Raw genomic sequence first — 17,374 nt, 5'->3', positions numbered from 1 at the left:
CAGTGCAAGTCTAAGGACCAAGACCTTAAGAGTTGTGCATATGCAGTTTATAGGCATGGCTGTTTGCAAGTCTAAGCACTGGGGCTTTAAGAAAGCTAAAGAGAGATGGGACAGTGCAAGCCTGGAGACAAAAGACTTTAAGAGTGATTAAACTAAGGAACAGCTAAGAGAAAACATGGGACAGAGCGAGTCTAAGGAAAGAGGTTTTAAGCAAGGTTTTAAAGAAGACTTTAGAGGCAAGGTTTTAAAGAACTGTAAAGGAGTAAGGCCTTAAAGAATAAAGATACAGAAAAGAAGCAGTGAGGGTTAGTATCTCCACCCTAGCACTCAACATACCTGATCCCACTTTCTGTCTGTCTGTCTATCCTGTCTCTTTTCTGAATCTCCATTTGCCCCCAGTTAGCCCTAGTTAGGTTTGGTAATAACAAGGAGCGAGAGAGAAAGAAAACAACACCTCCTCCACTTTCTTCCTCTCCATCCCTGACTTCACGTCTTCCTTTTGTTGCCCATTTTATTCCTCTTTAGTTCCTTATGGCACATGTTCCCTTTTATTCTCGTTTTTACTTACATTGGTGAGAGGCTCTGGAAAGACCAAATTCATCTTAAGGCAGGATTTGAAAAAGAGCATTCAGACTTGATGAGTAGAGTGTGAAAACTACCCTGTAGTGAGAGAGGAGTATATAGGCCAAGTGGATAAGATAAAACTTAAAAGTTAAGTAACAAGTGAGATCTGAACGTGTTTACTGTACTTCTGTACTAAAACTCATCATTTTTGAGTCCTGTCTGGGAGACAGAGTATCACCTTAACCTACAAAAGAGAAATGAGGAGCAATTCTGAAGCCTCTGTCTTTAATGGCTTTCAAAAGCTGTCTATTTCTTCTGTTTTCCTTTGACAGTATAAATTCATTTTAATTTGCTTGCCATTTTGATAGTATATATGTTTTTTATTTGGGGGGGATTTTTTTTGGTGGTGGTGGTACTGGGGTTTGAATTTAGGGCCTTATGCTTGCTAGGCAGGCACTCTACCACTTGAGCCATTCCACAAGCCCTGACTATGTTTAAATCTGCTAATAACAATGCTAGATTTGAGCTTGTTTTCTTTTCTGCAGTGATTCTTAACTACAGTCTAGTAAAATTAATTATTCTATGATTGAGCAAAGTAGTCGTTCCTAAATTTTGAGGGAAATTAATCTTTGTAATTTTGAGAATTTTGTCAAAAATCATCTTATTAAGACTGGGGATTTATGTCTAGCATGTGCAAGGCTCTGGGTTTGATCCCAGCACCATAAAAAATTAAATAAAATCATATTTTAAATGAAAAATAAATCATTTCATTAAATCTTTGTTACTTGCTATAGCTGGTTACTGGAAGATAACAAAATAAATGAGAAAACCAAATGAAGAATAATGATAAGAATAGAAGCAGCTGATCTTGTTAGTGTTAACAGATTTTTTTAAAAGAAGACCATGAACATGGGTAGCAATGGTTTGATTTATTTATATACATATATTTATTGTCTACTAGGAAAACTTTTTCTAATTTGCATAATGTGGAATATATCCGTACTTCATGGTATTTTGCAAAAAGTTCTGTGAATTCAAGTGTTCTGCCACTTGAATTGTGGAAAGTACTGCTTTCCACAACAGCCGAATCCCATTCCCATATTATGTCATGAGCCCTGATGTTCTTTATCAGCTGGGGCTATATATCCCATGGACGTGGGTTGGACATAGTTGTTTCAGGAACATCCTTCCATGTGTAATCATGAACATTCTTGGAATCAACATCTATTGTTTTGAAAAGTGTGCTTATTCAGAATTGGGATGTGCTGACATTCCCTGAACTCTGATACTGAGGCTTTATCTAGGAAAGCCAGTTAGCTTTCACTGTTTTTTTCTTTTTCTTTTTTTTTTTTTTTGCTTGCATCTTGCCTGTCTTCTATAATTCAATCATTTATTCATCACTAATGATTTGTCTATTTCTTCTTTTTGTCTGTAGCTTTCTCTTAGAGCACTTCCTAGGTAAATGAGCATTTTTTTTTAGTTTTAAAAACATTTTTTTATTGTTTATACATTTATTCATATGTGTATACATTGTTTGGGCCACCTTTCCCCTCTGCTCCCCAGCCTCCTCACTTCCAGGCAGAACCTGTTCTGCTCTCTTCTCCAATTTTGTTGAAGAGAAGACATAAGAGATAATATGAAAAACATAGCATTTTTGCTAGTTTGAGATAAAGATAGCTATGCAAAGAGATTCCTATCATTGCTTCCATGCACATGTGTGTTACAACCCTCATTGGTTCATCTCTACCAGACCTCTTCACTACTTCATGGTTACCTTTCCATGGTAGCCTCTGCCAGTTTAAGATTACTTTATTTGCTCCTCTACAGTGGGCACATCAACCACTTTCAAGTTTTAGGTTAGGTTTCCTTCCCTTTCCCTTTTCCTCCCATGCATATTCTCCCCTTAGTGAGTGACCCATGTCCAATAATATTACTGCATTTGTTTTAGGTCTATAATCCACAAATAAGGGAGAACATACAATTTTTGGTCTTCTGATCCTGGCTAACTTCGCTTAAGATGATGTTCTCCAGTTCCATCCATTTACTTGCGAAAGACAAAATTTCATTCTTCTTTGTGGCTGAGTAAAATTCCATTGTGTATAAATACCACATTTTCTTAATCCATTCCTCAGTAATGGGGCATCTTGGCTGTTTCCATAGCTTGGCTATTGTAAATAGTGCTGCAGTAAACATGGGTGTGCAGGTGCCTTTGGAATAATCTGAGTCGCATTCCTTTGGGTATATCCCCAGGAATGGTATTGCTGGATCATATGACAAATCTATGTTTAGTTTTTTAAGAAGCCTTCATACTGTTTTTCAAAGTGATTGTACTAGCTTACATTCCTACCAGCAGTATATAGAGGGTTCCTTTTTCCCCATATCCTCACCAACATTTGTTGTTGGTGGTGTTTTTGATGATAGCTATTCTAATAAGAGTGAGGTGGAATCTTAGTGTGGTTTTAATTTGCATTTCCTTTATGGCCAGGGATGGTGAGCATTTTTTCTTGTATTTTTTGGCCATTTGGATTTCTTCCTTTGAAAGTTCTGTTTAGTTTAGTTGCCCACTTCTTTATTGGTTCATTGATTTTGAGGGAGTTTAGTTTTTTGAACTCCCTGTGTATTCTGGTTATCAGTCCTTTGTCTGATGTGTAGCCCACAAATATTTTCTCCCACTCTGTGGGTGGTCGCTTCAATTTAGAGACCATTTCTTTTGTTGTGCAGAAGCTTTTTAATTTCATGTAGTCCCTTTTGTCCATCCTTTCTCTTAGTTGCTGGGCTGCTGGAGTTCTATTGAGGAAGTCTTTGCCTATCCCTATTGCTTCCAGAATATTTCCTGCTCTTTCTTGTACTAACTTCAGAGTTTTGGGTCTGATATTAAGATCTTTAATCCACTTTGAGTTGATACTAATACAGGATGATAGGATCTAGTTTCAGTTTTCTGCAGGCAGATAACCACTTTTCCCAGCAACATTTGTTGAAGAGGCTGTCTATTCTTCGTCATATGTTTTTGGCGCCTTTTGTCAAAAATGAGGTGGGCATAGCTGTGTGGATTCTTATCTGGGTCCTCTGTTCTGTTCCACTGGTCTTCATATCTGTTTTTGTGCCAGTACTTAAGTAAATGAGCATTTGAGTAATAAATTGATTCAGCTTCTTTGGTTTAATACAATATTGACTCTTTGAAGAGTACAGCCATAAACTAGTATAATCTTCAGCCGTCCTATATTTGATTCCTGCCATACTCAGAACACAAATGTTAATAGCCAAGCACTTAGTCATTTGGAAGGTACCTTTCCTGGGTACTGCTGCTCCCTTTTCATTGTTATCCTAGAGGTAGACCCAGAACACAGTCAGAACACAGGGAGGACCTACTCATCCTACAGAACAGTACTACTCATCTGAGCTCCCCCTCAGTGGAAGATGAGACTCTGCATTAGACCCCAGTCCCATTCATCAGAGTTAATTGGCTTCCATGGAAACTCACTTTCCTTGGAGAAATGACATGCCAACTTATTTCAGGGTCTTGGTGTTTTGTTTTGAGACAAAGTCTCACTGTGTAGTTCAGGCTATCTTGAATTCAGGATATCCTTCTGCCTCTGCCTCCCCAGAGCTGAAATTACAGATGTGAGCCACCATACCTGGCTTATTTTAGGGTCTTAAATATTCCCTGAGCCCTCAGTAAGCCTATCCACAATCCCATCATGCCTTGTGGTTTCTCTTTTCCCTGGATCTCCTCAAGAATTATAACTCCATTCTAAACCTCTTTGTCTCCTTTCTTATACACACACATACATATATATGTGTACACACACACACACACATATATATATACACACATATATGTATAGAAAAATCTGATGCTTATTTTATACTACTATTATCAGTCTTTAAACCTCAGCAAGATTCGACTGAAACTGAAGTTTTGGACCCCATACTCAAATTCCTGGGCTTTTGTATGTCAGGTCTGGCCACTCACCCCTATACACTAAAGAAAGAGAAAGGAGATTGATTACACAGTCCAGGACATGCCTTGGGAAGAGGCAAAATAAGTACCCAGCCCATCTTCAGCCATCTTTAGGGTACAGACATGAGCTTTAGCTTTAAATAGACAAAGAATAATTAGGGTAGGAGGTGAAAGATATGCATAGTGAACAGTTCAGTCACAAGTGTGGCTTGGTTGGTCATTATCTCATTCTAGTTCTCTGAGGGCTCTGGAGAAGTTGTTATCACTGTCAGCACTTGATGAGAGCAATCCGATTACTCCTGCTCCAGAGTGCAGCCTGATCATGATAGATAATTGTCCTTATTTGGGGAGTGTGGTCTGTTCTATAAGACTCTGCTATTCCTTAGGGGTAGTTTCAGTTCCTTTTTATAAAGATGTTATCCATCAGTCCTATCCTTTCTTGATTCCAAGGTAGCTGCAGGAGAGAATGGCGCAGAGCAAAGGACAGTAGGTACAAACTGGAGACAAAGATACCAAGCTTTTCTCCTGTTTTTAGTTAATTTGTGGGCCCAGATAAGGAGTGATTTTTAGCAAAAGCAGTTTAGGCATCTCTTACACTACCTTTATAATATCAGATGTCTTTTTTACCACAAGCACCCTCTAAACTTTAATCATAAAGCTGATTATAATAATGGCTAATGAATATTTTAAATAATATGCCTATAGTATTTTAAAACTTTTCCAAAATGTGGGAACTGATTATATAAATTTGAGAAAGGTATAAAATTGTATGTTATAACATTTATCCTCCATACTCTTCTTTTCAGCACATATTTAAACCAAGATTACTTTAGGCTGTCTATACTCTAGAGATCCATTTATACATTTCAGATGAAAATTCAGCCAGCACCCTAATGATTTTACCTCTCTACTAATGTGTCAGTGCTAGTTTAAAAGAAACCAGTGAAACAACAGTAAATTTTTCTAATCTTCACCTCCTAGCCAGGAAGATTTTTGTCAACCTGTGCATTAAGTGTGGAATCCATAGAATTATCAAAGAGTAATTGGTTAGAGAACACTTATCCATTCCTTAAAGTACATCTGCAGCCGTCACTAATGATTTTTGGCTACTGGAAACATGTGGTGGGTTCAGGCTGTTTATCTCTGTTTAAGGGTGGAGGGAAACATCTATTATAAATTCTCCCAGGCCTTCCAGTTCCTCATTAACAAACTTAAAAAAAAAAAAAGTGGTATGGGAGGGGACTGGTTATGAGAATGGAACAGAATGATGAGGTCTATTCAGAGGCCAAAATGGGGGGAAAGTGAGAGTTTGCTTGTGCAGTCTATGCTACAATGAAGAGGACCTTAGCACAAACAGACGGTACCCTACAAAATGTAGCCCATAATTCAGGCTGTCAGTTTAATCACACTGTTTCCAGGTAAAGAGAAGGAGCTCTTGTTTCCTGGGTAAAGAGAAGCAGCGTTGTTTGCTGACCTCTAGTCTGCAGCTTGCCACAGACCGCCCTGCTCAGTTGGCCTTTGTGTTGCTGTCCCTTCCTTCCCTCCTTCTGGGCATTGTGTTCCCTTCAAGTGGCCCCCTAGAAGGGACCACCCAGGGGGCTGCACAATGGGGACTGAGGTAGCCACCAAAATACAGGTTTTGTAAGACAGCCAGTTAAAAGAAAAATACTGTTTAACTATGTATGTGTTTGTCCTTTCTATAATCGTTTTGTGTAGCATACAAAACCCTGTATACAAACTTCACTGTGGCCTCACATACAGCTGTTCCAGGCTTGAAATAGTTGTGTCCAGTTTATTTTCCCAGGGCATTAATTCTTGATGTGGTTTATTTACATGCTTGGATTTATGGCCAAGAAATTCAATATCAAAACAAACAAGTTGCACTGGCTTTACTAAACTATTTTCTCAATAGTCCTCAGAGTTGGGGGCTAGGCATTTCCTCTTGAGTGAAATTTGTCTGCAATGCTACTTAACAAAAGCTAACTGCCCAGAATTCAGTTCTCAATAGCCATGTACACCTCTGTAAAAGGATTAGCTCTAGCTGATTGTTATACTGTTTAAATCTTAATTTGCATCCTTAAGGATGGATGGTCTCAGTTGTATTTATGTACCTGTGGGTGGGAGGTCACTAGAGATTTTCTCTTAACCTGGTATATATAGGTGCTAAATAGCTTTAGATAACCAGTATGCCACACAGATTGAATTAACATCTCATGTTTTGACTGACAATAATCTACTTTGGTTCATTAGATAGATAGATAGATTTGCAGGGGGTGGGGTGGGGGGGGAGTAACTGGCATTTGAACTCAGTGCTTCACACTTGCTAGCCAGCACCTAGGAGTTTTTTGTTTTTTGAATGTTGTTAATTGTAATCAACAAACTGTGGGGGGCGGGGGGCAGGGAATTAAGTATAAAAATCCAGACCCAGAAGTTGATAGTTTTAAAAGTAATTTTTTCTATCCAGAACAAATATTACTAGTTTGAAGCACAAAATCTTCTTTTATTTAGATTGCCCTATGGGACAATAGATGGAAGTTATCCTTTTCTAGTATAAAGCTGGAATTACATGTAAAAGTTTCAGATGCTCAGCATTGTCCTGCAGTGAGTTTTAAACACAGTGTAAGATAGTGAGCTGGCAAGGGGAGGTAGGGGCACAGCAAAGGAAATCAGAAGGTCCTGAGTACAGTGTGGAAGAAAGATTGTAATTCATCTGTGTTAAATAAATGAAAATCGATAGAATGCTTGGTTGGAATGGAAATAAAAAATTAGGGACATTTTTAATGACCACCTCATCACCAATTCCACTATTTTTCCATCAGAAAACATTTGTTAATTTATTCACCAGATTTTTATTGTGTCCATGAAAGGCCCTGTACTAACCACTGAAATTAGTGATGTTGTTTGTGAAGCAAAAAGAATTGTATTGGTTGCTAAGAGTAGTCAGGATGGAAATTATAACTTAAGATGACCCTGCAGTCTACAAGTAATGGACATGACAGACAGAAGGAAGCTAGACATAATTGTTTCTAAGTAAATATTATTATTTTAAGAAGTGTTAAGAGAATCGAATGCATAGGACTGAAGGGTACTTGAAGCTCCCCAGGAAATAACATCAACTTGTTGTTTTGAAACTGTGAAGAAAAGCACAGTGGCCTGGCATTCCAGGGGAGGTACTCCAAGGTAGAGTCTTTGGGATTCCAAGAAGCCACAGATTATTTTTTGGTTTTTTTCAACCTTCAAAAATTTTGAGGCAGCAGCTGGATCTTTTAGCTCAACCTCACTGAGGCAAAAGAAATTATCATGATATAACAATTTAAATGATTATGAAGTAAGGAGGTCTGTGTGCATTTTGCTTTCGTGTATCTGTGCACATGTGCCAAAAAAGAACAAAAGGGAAAAAAAACACCTAGAAAAGAATTCACCTTGGATTTAACACCTGAAGAGGAGTTTAGTATATGAATTTGTCCAAGTTTATTTTAATTTGTTTCTTTGTTAAAACAAACAAACAAAAAGCATGTAGCCACAGATCAAAGCTTCTCAATAAGCTTTTGGGTTTTGCCTCTGTGAGATTGAACTGACCATTTATTAGTCAGCCCAGAGCTCCCTTATGGAGAACATTCTAGTCTTTCTACCCCCAAATCTTCCCTTCTTGTTGAGAATCATTCCAAGACCAACATCTAAAGAGAGCAGAGACTGATCCTGTTCCCTCCTCAGCCTTACCCATTGGTGATCATGGCAGCTATGGGGATAGAGGGAAGAACACTCAGATTGGAAGGGAAGCCACAGTTCCTAGGAGCAGAACACAGAAGGAAGATGGCCAACTTTGTGATCAGGTAGAAAGTGAGTTTCCCTGACAGTTTGTAGCAGGCATTGAATTAGAAGTGTAGGTCATTTTCCTTGCCCCTTTCCCACTTCTACTATGGGTTGTTGCTAAATTACTTGCTTATCACCACGGGCCACCTCTTTGAATGGTGTCTATTTTTGTTGTTCATTTTGGAATATAGTTTCCTTCCCTAGAAGTTTGGTCTAGATGTGTTTTATGACTCTTTAGTCTCATTAAAACTACAGTAAAAATAGTTTATAAAACTTTTAAGAGATAACATTATATAATTGAACTCATCACTATGATCAGTAATTATCACACAGTTTTGAGACTGTTTTTCCCTAGAAAAAAATAAAACTACTAGCCAAGCATATTGGGCTGCAACTGAAGCATAAAATTTAAGTTCCCCCAAAAGATAACACTCACACGAACATGCAAAAGTTATTTGGTATGGTTGAGGAAAATTTTAGTAGTCCTTTATACAGGGGCTTTTTATAATTTTGCCAACTATTAAAAAAATGTTTTAGTTTTCAGTCCTTAAAGAAAAAGCATAGTACCTTTTCTCTCTTTGATTTTTTCTCTCTATGATTTTTTCTCTCTATGATTTTTTCCTTAATTTAAGTGTTCACAATAGCTTGGAGTGAAGTTGTTTTCTTTTAAATTATTTCCTAAATTATGTGTGACTGAAAGATGAAAATGAAGTAGAAAGCAGTTATTTTAAACTTGTTTTAACTACTGCTGGATAAAATAAAATATACCTCTTCAAAGTGCCATTTGTGTTTCTAGAGATTGCTGGTCATTCAGCAGATTTGTCCACTTGCTAGACTTCACAGAGAATGAGATGATGGTAGGACTGACTTGACAGGTTTCCAGAGAAGACTGGACATAGGTTCCCCAGGCGAATTTCTTCCAGCTGGAAATATTTTGGTAAAAATGCACATAGATGATGAAAGAAATTGAGCTCTTGAATTCTAAAAGTTAAAGTGTTTTCATCTCCCTCTCTCCCTGTCTCCCTCTCCCCCCGATATATATGTGTATATACACATATATATATATATAAAACCACTTAAATATAAAGATGGTGGTCTTTAATATTTAGCTCCATACAGAATTTAAGTCTTTAGTAGAGTTATTTTCAGCAAAAGAACTGATGAATATTTTATGAACTAAAGTCTGGTATCATGTGGGAAGAGTACTGTTAGAATTCCTCAACATAGACCAACTAATGTTTTAATCAGAGAAAATTCTGAGTTCACCTGGAGTAGATCATCAGCTTGGTGCAGACAGTTGTAGCCACCTTCTTGATCACATGGGTCAAGATCATAGGAAGCCCTGGACTGATACAACTACCATAGACAACATATACTGGAAAAATAGGTTTGTCATATGAATTTCTTTTATCTGGATTTAAACCTTGGCCAGTCTTTCCACACCTAGTGTCATTAGGTTATATGGTTAGCATTGTTCTGAGTGCTGTGAGAAACTCAAAGTAAAGTAAAAATTCAGAAGTTCCATTTCTGTTCTCAGGAAGCCTTTAGTCTGTCTGTCTTTACAGCTCCTAACTATACATCACCAGCAGTCAGCCCAAATTCGTCAGGATTCCCTTTCTTTAGGCAGTATATGACTTCTTCCTACCCCACTTCCCTCTCATACTTAACCTGTTTTTCTTTGTTATCTAGAGCACCAGACTCAGGTTCTCCGCGCCAATTCTGACTTTGTAGGCTAAACCTTGTTGAAAACACTGCTTTCAGGAAGATACCAATGGCTCAGAAATCCATGAATTTATTGCTGTATTCGCTCCAAAGTTTTGTGGAACTTGATTGCCTCTTTCTACTATCTGATTACTGATGAAGTCTCTAAACAGGAGATTTTGGTCTTTGTGCTCTGACAGGAAGAATCAAACAGAAAACATGAATGCAGTGAGGGAATTAATGAGTTTTGTTATAAGAAAAGGGGAAGGAGATTATGGGTGTGGTCTCTGCCAGGTGAAATGGAAGTGCAGCCTGGGGGGAGGGGAATAGTTTTTATATCATCCTTAACTTGGAGGTGGGACCAGAGGGAGGATCTGGGTGGACTCATGCATACACCTATGCTAGTTCTCAGGTACCCTAAGTCCCTGAGAGGAAATTTCCACTCTAATTTAAAGGAGTGGTAAGGGAGGGGTGCTCTAAATCAGTCTGTCTGTATAGTTTTTAAAAGTCCTCAGTTTTCCCTAGCATCTAATCTGCCTCATTACCACTACCACCAACCCCCATTCAGCTAAACTTGTCTCCCCTGCTGGTCCCCATACCCCTCTTACCCTGCCATTCCCTGTCACCTTTGCCTATGCCAGTCCTTAGCTTCAAATGTCATCTCTTCTCACCACCCCCTAATCTAAAACATGGCTGCCTAAAGTTCTTCCCCTGTAGACAGACCTATCCAGAGTCCAGGGAAATCCTTGTCTCTTTACCTCTTCATAATTCCTAATAGGTTGATGGCTGCCTGGTGGCTCTTATCATTGATTATGTACTGTCCTTTCCTGCTCTGAAATTGACTTATCACTGGAGGAATCATCTTCCTCTTCTGAAGGGAGAGTTCTTGGAATTAAGTGGTAATTCAATAAAGCCTTCTATAAGAATTGAGATCCAGACTTTGCCTAGGCAGCAAGAGATATTCATAGGTACAATGAGTCAGACAGGCCTAGAATCTGGAAGGATTAAGGCAGCAGAGCTCAGGATAAAGGACCTAATACTAGGTCGTTAGAACTTGGCTGGAGTTAGGAGCCGGCTGGAGCTGGAGCACCAGTACCTACTGGTGCTGCCTACTAAGCACAAGGCCCTGAGTTCAAACCCCAGTACTGCCACACACAGAAAAAAGAAAAAAAGAAGAAGAAGAAGAAGAATAGAGTATAAATCTGGTTGGTCCTTTTATATAAAGATCTACTTTAGAGTGGGGGTAGCCTGAATCTGCAGTTGTTCCTTACACTCCAACAGACAGATCTTGTCTCCTTTATCTTTGTGGTATTAAGCAAGTGGCCATCAAATAGATTCCATAACTTACCCAAATCTAGTGCTAATTACCAATGGGAAATACTTTGCAAATTAACATATTGCTTTATAAATTATATTCTTTTTCTTTTTAGGATATGTGTTGAATATTCCCAACTGTGAAGTAATCAGTTCCTCTAATGTAGAAACACTATTTAGTCTTTGATATCTTCTCCCATAACAGTTTTGAATCACACTCCCACCCCTTGACATTTTTTTAAAGATAGTTAAGTACCCAATGTGTTTAGAAGCTATTGTGATACAATAACAGACCTAACCAAAAACAGTGGCCAAATTGTTAGATTCTCTTACTGAGTAAATTAGACACCTTTCTGTTTCTACACCTTCCTGTTCTCATTAAGAATAAAGAAAATTTTATAGCAGTGGGATCTGAATGGGAAATATAATAATGATTTTTGTATATTTAGAAATAGAGGATGTAACCTATACTTCAGCCAGAAGTTTTTAATTTCTTAGCAGTGACAATTTAAGTAAATTTCATATAAGTTGTAAGATCTAACTTTGATTAGCCTTTTCAGCTGTTAAGATTATTTAGCATTCCTATCAGTTATGTGGAATGTGAAATGAGATGGCCCAGATATGTATTTGAACATCATTAAAGTCATCAAAGAGTTAAAAGTTACTTCCTAGGATGGATTTAAAACTGCCACAAACCCACAAACAAGTTTTTCAGACTACTCTGTTTTACATCTTTGTTAAGAGACAGTATAGTTGCTGGATTCTTATATCCAGTTTATATTACAGATATATTTCAATAAACCACAAAGAACCTCCATAGCTTCTAGAAGCTGGCAGTCTGTGCTTAAATAAACATCTCTGGCAGCACCTGCTTTATTTTATAGGCTCTGTAATCAGAGTGACATTCTGAGAGAAGACCTTGAAACTTGCTGAGCAGCTGTCCTTCACTAGCTTGCCAGTCTCTTAGCTGGGGGCAGCAGCAGTGAAGCAAGTCAGGTATTACTGGCATGAAATAACTGCTGTGGTGAGATGGCCATTCTTGTTGTCGGTGCTTCAAAATCAAAAGATTGCAAAGTGGCAAAAAATCAAAACAAAAACAAAAAAACCCACACTAGTCCATCCAATCCATACCACTAGAACAGAGGGAGATACTTGTAGTTCTCAATTTAGCTTCTTATGAACTTCCCCATCTATTGGTTTGTAAATGTGTTTGTTTTTAATTGTTAAGAGGATTTCCCACTCAACCTCTGCTAGTAACAGTGTTTAAGAGATCTAGATTTGTACATGAACTAAAGATATATAAAAGGCTTACTTTGGTGGGGAGGGGCAGGGAGGTGTAGCCTTTGATTTGTATATCCATATGTCCAGGTAAACAATCTAGGATATATCTATCCAGCATAGCCACCAGCTAGAGGGAGGTCCTTGATAGGTTCAAGCCTCTAGTTCACCCTAAATACAGACCCCCCAGTTTAAAGCTGGCTATCCAAGTGTGATCTCTGGACCAACAACATCAACAAGATTCTGGGAGATTATTAGAAATGTACATTCTCAGACTCCCACCCCAGACCCATTGACTCAGGAATTCTAAAAGTGGGACCCAGCCATCTGGGCTTTAATGAGCCCTTAAGGGGACTCTGTTCTCTTTAATTTGAAAGCTATCACCCCAAATTATGCATTAAATGACCATAAAGTTGGGGTGAAAGAAGGCTAGTGGTTTTCAGGGTTAGCGGAACATACGGTCCAAGATTCTTGGACCTCCTTGCTACATCAGTCAGAAACCCATTCTATACTTTCCATCTACTTTTTTAGCTGGTCTGAGTTTCTCATCATGGCCTCAGAAGCTTTGCAGCATCTGGATCACAAATATGTAATGTGTAATGTGTACTGGCACCTAGTAGGTGCCAAATACATATTACATAAATGTTTCCATTGTCCTAACTCTAATTTCTTGGGGGAGTACTGAGCATATTTCCTCCTATTAAAATATATCCACACAATTTGCTAATAGAGAAGAAATTATTACCCAGAAGTAGTAAAAAGGTGCTTACCTATGAAAGCCTATATGATGGGTCTTATGTGGCTGAAAGTATTTGGATCTGCTCAGCTTACATCTAACCATATCCACCTTTCATGTGCCATTTAAACTGTTTTATGTTACAAGTATAAATAGGGAAAATAACTACATTTTCTTTAGAGTAAAATTTAACTTACATTTAGTATATATTGAATTCATCACAGAATGTGTGGAAGTCAGAATAATAGTTTCTAAAAAGACCTTGACACAGCAAACTATATTACATTAGGTGGTTCCATTTTACATTACTTTCTGCATCTGCACTAGTGATCTCTGAACTATGAAGGATGCTAGAAATGACCTTTCCAGTCAGTAGCTTTTCAACTTTCTTTCACATTTTTATTACACGGAATAAAAATTGCAGTCTTAAAGTACTCCTGCGCAAGGTTATGGAAAAAGGTAGCTTGGGGGAGGAGTCTTTCTAAGTTATTTGGTTGATATGTTGCAAGGCTCTTTAACCAAATCTCTTTTGCTTTTTTCTCACTTTTTTTCTGTATATACTACTTGGCATAAGCAACAGTTCTACTTTGTGACATGAAAAGCATATATGCATTTAATTCACTGTGCAAACTGACTTGTAATCCTAAATGATTCATTATGTGACTCTTCACCCGAACTGCCAAACTGATATTGTAGGTGATAGATATGAAGTCTATACCTACTACTAATGATGGGTTTCTCAGCGTACATAATAGGACATTGATTTCCATTATGAAAGTTTGTATTTTACTTGACTATTGATCTACAGTTTTATATATATAAATCAGTCTTCCATATGAAATGATCCTTATGACCAACAGAAATTTTAAAATTATTATCTAGTCTTCAGGACTTTTTCTTTACTACAGTCATTTTTTAAAGCTAGATAAAGAAAAGAGACATGGTATCTACGGCCAGCACTTCATTCTATTACAATTAGAATTGCTGTACCTGTTGTCGCTAGAGATGCTATTTTATACACACTGATTGTCACTGGCTAACTCTCTAGCCATGGAAAATAAGCCAAGTGTTTGTGACCTTTGAGAAACAAGTAGCCAGGTTTTGAAATACAGATTCTTTCTAATGGCTTTTAATTACCAGGCTCCCCTAACCCCGCTTTTTCCAGCTATCTGGTTTATCCCACCTTCAACAGAAGTTCTTGCAGAGAACTCCCCTCAATGAGATATTCCTCTCTGCTCTGTGATATTCCGAAAGGCTCAGTCAACCAGCCAACTTGATGAACCAATCCAGAGATACTAACTTGGAGAGAATAATCTACTTTTGTACTTCAATGGTTAATAACTAATGTCATAAAATTTTAAGACAGACAAGGCAGAAAGACTTTAGCATCTTATGAAATCCTTAAAATCTGTTGAATAAGGCCCCAATTGGTGTGACTATATTCCTGCCCATGACCAAACCACAGCAGTCATATCTGTCTTTCTAATTTCTACTGTGAAGTGGGATACCTGCCTCAGAGCATATTCTAAGAAGATAATGTAAAGATTTCAAATTCCTGCTCACAAAATGAAGCATCTTAAGAGAAAGATGGACAAAATCACTGCTGTCATCATTATTGATTTATGTTATACCAAGGATTAAGTGTTTAAAGACCTTTGTATGAAAGGCTCCATTATTATTATATTTTAAATAATTATGAGTTGTTTAAATATGATTCATATTATTTGGGTAATTAAAGTTTTGCTCATTATTGCCTTTGGGAAAACATATTTTAACATTAAATAGTTTTATTATACATAGAAAATATGAGAGTATCCTTCATTTTTTCCAGGTGTAATTAATAGTCCCTATTAGTGGCTATTTTCAGATATAATTATTAGATCGTTAAACTTAGGCAGAAAAATTGAGTCATCTTTATATTGTTTGGATTAAAGTACTCAAAAACTTTTATTCTGCCTGTGTTCAGAATAAAATTCGGGATATTTGTTGCTTTGTCTGCATTTAAAACGGGTCAAATTGTCAATCTGTTGTAAATCAGTTATAGTTAGGAAATGCTATGTACTTGTTTAAGTGCTAGTTTTCTGATTAGAAGCCTTTTCAAGTGTAAGAAATTAATTATAGTTGATTTAAAGTAGTTTTAATTATGTTTTTAGTTAAGGGATTATGTAAATTATCTGACATCAAAGTTGTTTTTGGGGATTTTTTTTTCCCCTATATGGCATTGATGTTGCATAGTTTCCAATTATCAAGTAAACAGAACTCCTTTCAGTTCTTTGTACCACTTTATACCTTTTCTGGTTTGGTATGTGTGCTAGTTACTTTTGCATAGTTGTGACCAAAATACCTGACAGCAATAACTTAAGGGGGGGGGGTGGAGGTGGCCCAAACAATGTATATACATGTGAGTAAATGTGAAAAACAATAAAATGATAAAATAAAGAAACAACTTAAGGGGAAAAAAGATTTATTTTGGCTCAGTTTCAGGGATGTTAGTCCATCATGGTGTGCAGAGCAGTTCACATCATGGCTTTTAAGAAGTAGATAACAAGGCCAGGCACTGGTGGCTCATACCTGTAATCCTAGCTACTGAGGAGTTTTGGGGTTCAAAGGCAGCCAGAGCAAATATTTTGTGATACCCTATCTCAAAAACACCCAATACAAAAGGGCTGGTGGAGTGACTCAAGTGGTAGAGTGCCTGTCTAGCAAGTGTGGGGTCCTGAGTTCAAGCCCCAGTACCACAAAAAGAAGAAGAGGAGGAAGGAGGAGAGGAGGGAAGAGGAGAGGAGGAAGGAAGAGAGGAAGGAGGGAAGGAAGAGAGGGAGGGAGGGAAGGAGGGGAGGAAGAAGGGAGGGAGAAAACAGGGAATATAGGAAGGGGCCAGGGCAAGATATAGCCCCCAAGGATATATCCTCAGTGACCTGTTCCTTCAAGTAGGCCCCACTTCCTACTTTTCATCATCTCCCAATAATGCAATCATATTATGAATCTGTCAAGGACTTTCTTTCTCCATCTGTCTTGAAATAAATCTTCAAGAAATCTAGGTTTTGTGTTTGAAGGATGGCTTAACTGCTCAGAAGTCACAAATACTAGATACAGTGCCTCCTTTAATAGCTCATTTGCTATAAGACCTTGAGCAAGCCAGTTAATTGATTTTGTTCTTTTGTGGGAAATAAATATAATAATTAGAAGAAATCTCAGCTAATTCTTTCATGCCAGGACCTGAGGGTAGTTGCAGTTGGCTGAAGTAATAGTAACTGGAATCTCACCTTGGCTTTGCTTCTACAGAAAATCACATGGATTAGTCACCAGAGAGAATGTTCTCTCATACTGTGTATTACTAACTTACATAATTTAATTCATCCTAATTAAGCTTTCTTTTAAGGCAGAGACACAATTGACTTATTTATTATAAGATACATGCCTGATGAATGGAATTAGAATTTGCTGATGAGCAGTCAGTGCATTTTCCCAGTAGAGAAATCTAATGAGAAACCAAACACAGATGCAACTGTTGCTTCATTTACCTAAAGTCAGTACAAAGGAATTGGGTGGTGTTTTAGAACAGCATTGAGGTGTGGTAGGAACCAAGTTGATGAAGAGGCTTTCTATCAAATAAGTCAGAAATTTAAAAATCATCCTTTGAAGCTTTAAAATAAAGGATTCCAATGACTTTCCCCATTTTATTGAAATGGGAAAAACTAGGCTTGGGTTGATCAAAGGCTATAATAATTAAAACTTATTAAAGAAGATTCTGAGTTGTATATAGAGTTAATTTTCTCCCAGACATTTTATTATAAAAAATTACAAACCTACATAAAAGTGAAAAGGAGCTATATAGTGAATGTTCGTATACCCACTACTCAGATTCTACCCTTGATGTTTTATTGTACTCTCATTTTTCTTGTCCATCCTTCCATGCATCTACCCATTTCTCATTTCTATGCATTTCAAAGTCAGTGGCAGACATTACTATCATGATGCTGAGACTAATCTGTAGATCTAAACCT

The 17,374-nt window shown here is 37.6% G+C and overlaps 1 protein-coding gene across 6 annotated transcripts in view; it reads left to right on the top strand.

The window, feature by feature from the left end:
• The window catches only part of Kiz (kizuna centrosomal protein), a 111,963-nt gene that overhangs the window by 52,230 nt on the left and 42,359 nt on the right, over positions 1-17,374 (top strand). The gene's annotated exons all lie outside the window — the stretch shown is intronic.

This window comes from Castor canadensis, chromosome 5 (assembly GCF_047511655.1).
Source record: "Castor canadensis chromosome 5, mCasCan1.hap1v2, whole genome shotgun sequence".
Taxonomy (NCBI): domain Eukaryota; kingdom Metazoa; phylum Chordata; class Mammalia; order Rodentia; family Castoridae; genus Castor; species Castor canadensis.
Note: the sequence above shows the minus strand (reverse complement) of the source record. Positions and strands in the feature narration are given on the sequence as shown.